General features: G+C 42.8%; 1 long non-coding RNA gene across 1 annotated transcript; it reads right to left on the bottom strand.

Annotated features, from left to right (window-relative positions):
• Positions 1-3,918: 3,918 nt before the first annotated feature.
• On the bottom strand, positions 3,919-5,654 carry LOC141953982 (uncharacterized). Its single transcript, XR_012632055.1, has 2 exons — positions 5,611-5,654; positions 3,919-4,089 (listed from the first exon to the last, which is right to left on the bottom strand). It is a non-coding gene; the product is annotated as an uncharacterized LOC141953982 (long non-coding RNA).
• Between the last annotated feature and the right edge of the window lie 771 nt (positions 5,655-6,425).

The following is a 6,425-nucleotide window of genomic DNA, read 5'->3' as shown; positions in this document are numbered from 1 at the left end:
TCGCTCCTTACTTGGTTAAAGAGACTCATCCCCAGCTGTCTGCAACCTCCTTTCAGGTAGCTGTAGAGGGCGATGAGGTCTCCCCTCAGCCTCCTCTTCTCCAGACTAAACAACCCCAGTTCCATCAGCCGTTCCTCATACGACATGTGCTCCAGACCCTTCACCAGCTTCATTGCCCTTCTTTGGACACGCTCGAGTAATTCAACGTCCTTTTTGTAGTGAGGGGCCCAAAACTGAACACTGTAATTGAGGTGCAGCCTCACCAGTGCCGAGTACAGGGGTAAGATCACTTCCCTGTCCCTGCTGGCCACGCTATTTCTGATACAAGCCAGGATGCCATTGGCCTTCTTGGCCACCTGGGCACACTGCTGGCTCATGTTCAGCCGGCTGTCAATCAACACCCCCAGGTCCCTCTCTGACTGGCAGCTCTCCAGCCACTCCTCCCCAAGCCTGTAACGCTGCTGGGGGTTGTTGTGGCTGAAGTGCAGCACCCGGAATTTGCCCTTATTGAAACTCATGCAGTTGGCCTTAGCCCATCGCTCCAGCCTGTCCAGGTCTCTCTGCAGAGCCTCCCTACCCTCGAGCAGATCAACACTCCCACCCAACTTGGTGTCATCTGCAAACTTACTGAGGGTGCACTCGATCCCCTCGTCTAGATCATCAATAAAGATGTTGAACAGGAGTGGCCCCAAAACCCAGCCCTGGGGGACACCACTCGTGACCGGCTGCCAACTGGATTTAACTCCATTCACCACAACTCTTTGGGCCCGGCCATCCAGCCAGTTTTTTACCCAGCAAAGCGTGTGCCCATCCAAGCCACGAGCAGCCAGTTTTGCCAGGAGAATGCTGTGGGAAATGGTGTCAAAGGCCTTACTGAAGTCAAGGTAAACAACATCCACAGCCTTTCCCTCATCCAATAAGCAGGTCACCCTGTCGTAGATCAGGTTTGTCAAGCAGAACCTGCGTTTCATAAACCCATGCTGACTGGGCCTGATCATCTGATTGTCCCTCATATGTTGTGTGATGGTACTCTGGATGAGCTGCTCCATCAGCTTCCCGGGCACCAAAGTCAAGCTGACAGGCCTGTAATTTCCTGGATCATCCTTCTGACCCTTCTTATAGATGGGCGTCACATTGGCCAATTTCCAATCTGTCGGGACCTCCCCGGTCAGCCAGGACTGCTGATAAATGATGGAAAGCGGCTTGGCGAGCACCCCAGCCAGCTCCTTCAGCACCCTTGGGTGTATCCCGTCCGGTCCCATAGACTTGTGTGTGTCTATGTGATGCAGTAGGTCACTGACTGTCTCCTGGATTGCAGGGGGGTCATTCTCCCAGTCTCTGTCTTCTGGCTGAGGAGGCTGGATTCCCTCAATACAACTAGTCTTGCTACTAAAGACTGAGGCAAAGAAGGCATTAAGGACTTCAGCCTTGCCCTCATCACTTGTTACCATGTTTCCTCCTGCATCCAGCAGGGGATGGAGGCTCTCCCTGGTCTTTCTTTTGCTACTGACATACTTATAGAAACATTTCTTGTTGTCCTTGATTGCTGAAGCCAGATTAATTTCCAGCTGGGCTTTAGACCTCCTGATTTCTGCCCTGCATAGCCTCACAGCCTCTTTGTAATCACTGTGAGTGGCTAGTCCCTTCTTCCAAAGGCTGTAAACTTTCCTTTTCTCCCCGAGTTCCAGCCAAAGCTTCCTGTGCAGCCAGGGTGGTCTTCTCTGTCGCCGGCTTCTCTTACAGCACCTGGGGACTGCCTGTTCCTGAGCCATTAACACTTCCTTCTTAAAGAGAAGTAATACACAGGTAATAAAATGCAGTTATGGTTAGTTCCTTTTAAAACCAAAGGCACTGATAACTTCGTTAAGCATAACACAGGCACTAAAGCATCAGGCCATGGAGTTCAAACTTGCCTGTATCCGAGGGATGAATTTCCATTCCTGACCCCAGAAAAGTTATATACAAAGAGTGAGTAACTATGGTTCATTGTATTACCTAGCTTTGAGTATTACTACACAAAATAAGACTTGCTCTTCCATCTTGCAGATTTAAAAATAGGCTCTGCTTCCTGGTATTGTGAAAGAGTTCAGAGGCTCTCAAACAGGAATGGACAGAGTGCTTATTCTCACTGACCAAAACAAGATATGAAGTATGATAATTGAGTCTATATCCCCAAAGAAGTGTGTGTGAAATGACCTTCTCTACAAACGTTCTGCAGCAGAGTTTGTGATGTATCATTTACTGGTGCACAGCAAAACCAGCTATTTCCATTTAAGCTTCTTTTCACAATAGAGATGTACAGTGTTCCAGTGTTTATTCTGAAAGAAAAGCGATGAGAACTTTTTTTTTTTTTCAGGGGTGACACTCATGTGCTACTCCATTTTGAATATCTAATTGAAATATAGTCTTCTCCCACCTTATTCCATTTTACTGTCTCTCAAATAATTTGCATTGTTTCTCATTCTACTACTGACTTTCCAGCAAAGTTTCATAATACAATTCAAACCAGAATTAAATAATTCTCCACATAAATAGCAGGAATTGAAAACAAAGTCTGTTTAGTTACACCAGTACTGCACTTTGTCATAGCTGTAGCTATTATGTATAGATATTCTTCAGTAAGATGAGAAGTCTAAAAGGAGTAAAGCAAAATATTTTTCAACTGTCTGCAGAACTGCATGCAGTTTTGTTGCTACTGCATCACTAACATGTAAGCTATCAATAGAACTACCTCAGTAACATAACAAAGCTATCCCGAACAAAAGTCAGTCAGGTTTGTAGAAACTCTGTGCATACATAGTTGGAAGTTTCCACATTATAAACTCCTACTGCCTTTTATTCTTTGGCATACAATTTATGTAACTAAAGTACAAACAAATTCTTTTTGTTCCTATTCATCATGGACTGTTTTCAGCTGCTGTATACAAAAGAACACTTACAAACATTTAAGCCTTGTTCAGCTTTTTCTAAAGTGTCCTTAACTCTTCGGGTAGTAAACAAGATTATTTTCTTTACACTCCAGTGGATGAGATATTACTTTGTGATGGCTGGACAATCTACAAGGGGATAAACAACGTAACAGAGCTCACCTTCAGCTCATTGGTGTAAATGTTGAGTGCATTGCTATAGCAACAACCCCAAATGAAGAATTCACTAGTTCCTTCCACTGGCATCTCTTAGATTACTTTTTGGAGGGGAAGGAGATGGATTTGGTTGGTCTTGTTCAGCAGCAGACTCAAAACAAATTGCCCCCCTTGATATGATCCAAGACAGACTTGGGCATGTTAGTGCTACCAGACTTCAAACTCACATACTTGCAAAAGCAATTGACAGCCCTGTGACTCTGGTGAGCCACCACCCAGAGAATAATCTCAGAGAAACCTAAGGCCTGTTAAACCCTGTATTTTGTAAATGCCTAAATAGATGCAGATTTGCAGCCCTGAAAAAAAGGATGTAGCTTCCCCATTGGCACTGCCCAGTGTGGTGGGAGAGCTCTGGGTCACAGGAGTTGTTTATGCAACAGCATTGATGCAAATCCACTTTTTCCCCCTGCCTAGCACAGCAGCCCCTCCCGCTTCTGAAGATGCCCCAGATGCCTTTATGCAGAAGTGTTGTGCTGTGGGGAGTTGGCCACTGCTCTCCAGGGAGCTCATCTGCCTGGATCACTGTAAAAATTAAATATTTGAGGTGGTTTGACTGTACTTCTGAACACAATTTTCTCTGTCTAGCATACTCTCAGTGTGATGTTTGGAGATCTCCATCAAAATAAGAAGAAATTGAAATACATGTGTCTGCTGATTCATCAATCATGTCTTTTTCCTCACTTCTATTTAAAATGCCCATCAGTAAGAAGGCACCTAATGTGGAAAGGGGAAGGAGGGGGTTCAGGATTGTTAATCTAGAAAGAAATGAGACCTCTCCAGTTCAGAATTATTATTAAAAATCAGTACTTCTGATTGACTTGTGTCACATCTCTGTTTTTTGTCAGAAACTCAGATGCCAGGCTCTTGAACAAATCTTGACTTTGCAGATGTCTTTGCTAGTTGAAGATGTTATCCTTTTTCACCATCCATGACTTCAAGGTGAAATCTAAATCAATAGAGGTAATAATTAGATCAGAAATTTTGTAAATGTTTCCATCTTCATTAAAGAAAAGATGTTTTTTAAAACTTCATGCAAAAGCTTCTTTAACAGCACCTGATTAATTTGGTTCAAACCTGGACATCAGCTTTTGAAAGAAATATATTCTTCCAGTTTTAATTTAGTGTAGAAACACTGACTTCAAAAGCATGACTGCATCAGGAAAGCAGAAATCCATGTTTCACTAAGCCTTGGAGAGTAGCAGACTGTTAAGTACAAGACTGTTAAGAGTTATATGAACTGTTGCAAGCATATGCAGTGTCTGCAGCTGATTTGTAAGGAGGCTGTGGCAGCAGGGAGCAAGGTTTTCGATTTCAAAATACGAGGCTCCATACTCCAGGGGACACCAGGGCCAAACTCTATTTCCTGTTCTGTTACTTGCCTAATGTTTAGATCAAATGAGGTATGTGTTAGGTCTGAGCTTCCCACACTTTCTCTTGCACTCCTCTGAAATAATAGCAGTTCTTAACACTGGCGGAGACTTTGGTGCTTTAACCTGTGTCAGGCTTCTTCCACCAGCAGAGAGGTAAGAAATGTTATCAGTGTGTTCAGTGATGTTGTGATAACAAGGTTGCAGCACAACAGCTAAACGAAGAGACCAGAAAGTGCTTCATTTGTTGTTTTTTTGATGTTGGGTTTGTTTTGGTTTTTTTTTCAAATGGGAAAAATAAGTGGTTTATTTGAGCAGTTCAAAGGCTCTAAAATATACCATCTCTGGGGTAAAACTGAATGAAGTGACCTCATCTTGAAGTGCCAGTTGGTGGAGTATCCTTCATATCTACTCCACAGCCCAGTCATTAGGATGGTTCCTACTGAATTCTGTAAAAACCTGTTTCTAAATCCTGGTGTTACTTGCCTACACTCCTCACCTGGTGAAATGGATGAGGAAAGTTAGATGCTTCTGGAAAATCTTCCAGTATGAGCAGCAAATCCAATGACCTTTAATGTGTCATATCCCTAAATAAGCCTATTAAACATATCCATGTAAACAAAGCTGAAATAGATACTCAGAAAATAAAGACTGTTTTCTACACAGAATGCTCTTTTCCTCTTTCACATCACAAATATTCTACAATTGTCTTCTTTCCCACTTCTCAGCATCTTTACCAGATACAGGATAGGTTTAATAACAGATACTTTATCCCTTCACTGAAGCTCCAGACAATGCCAGTTTAAAGCAAAAGTGGAAACACTTCTTTAGGATTAATTGAATTAGTGGCTTATCTGCTTCAAAGTGCTGACATTAATAAGGGTTGTGAATACATAACTGGGAAGAAGAGTGTTTCCTATTGTCCCCAGCAGCCAATTCACTATACTTGAGAGCTATCTGCCTTGCTCAGCCTTTAATCTATGATAGAAGCAGTTCTGAAATTACCATGTAGGCCCAACAGCTCAACTTCTGGAATGACTGACTGATAAGGGCATGTTTGCTACTTTCTCTGATGTCCTTCACTCATGCTACCCACTTACCATTTACTTAACCCCTCCTTGCTCCACCAGAACACTGCAGTTTCATTCTAGATTCAGAAGAACTATTATGATACCCTGGTTGAAGAGAAAAAAAGCTGGAGTTCAGTTTTCTATTTGTTTCAGTATCTATAACACAAATGTTTTTCTCTTACTGTTGGCAATCACCTTGCATGGGGAGGGGGGAGAAATTGTGTTTTCACTTGACAGCTTCCACAGAGTAAGTTTTATTATGTTATCACATAGATCAAGATAATTCATATATTGTCAGTGTAACTGCTCGTTTTATCTGCAGTAAGGCATAAGGAAAAAACTTGATACACTCTTGCATTTGCAAGGGCATATCAAGGGCATATTTGTAAGAATATCTTGCAAGATACTCTCTTGCATTTGTAAGGGCTTTAGAACAAGGACACACTGATTTTCAGCAGTGTAACTGTAGCATGGGTAGACATTTTCAAGTTAGCTCTAATCTTGCTAAAATGAGTTAACAGGAAATCTTTCAGTGTCTGGTACACAAATCTGCCAGCAACTCTGGCAGCACGACTTGCTGGCTGGTTTGTGCAGAACTCCGTGCCACCACAGTTTAATACATGAATTCGCTGCGCAGAGTAACCACTCAGACTTGCTGGTGGGTATGTCTATTTTTGCTCTCAACAGTACCTTTTAATTGAGATGAAGATAATCTCTGGGCGGTGGTGGGCACAGTGTGCAATAAGGTGCCCTGGTATCTTCATCAGAGTTGTCTTCTTACAGCTGAATTCTGCACAACCATTTCACTTACTGTTTTATAGCTTTTGCAGGCTCATGACTGGTGA

This window comes from Strix uralensis, chromosome 1, assembly GCF_047716275.1.
Source record: "Strix uralensis isolate ZFMK-TIS-50842 chromosome 1, bStrUra1, whole genome shotgun sequence".
Lineage (NCBI taxonomy): Eukaryota > Metazoa > Chordata > Aves > Strigiformes > Strigidae > Strix > Strix uralensis.
The sequence above is the reverse complement of the archived record's forward strand: the minus strand, read 5'-3'. Positions and strand labels throughout refer to the sequence as shown.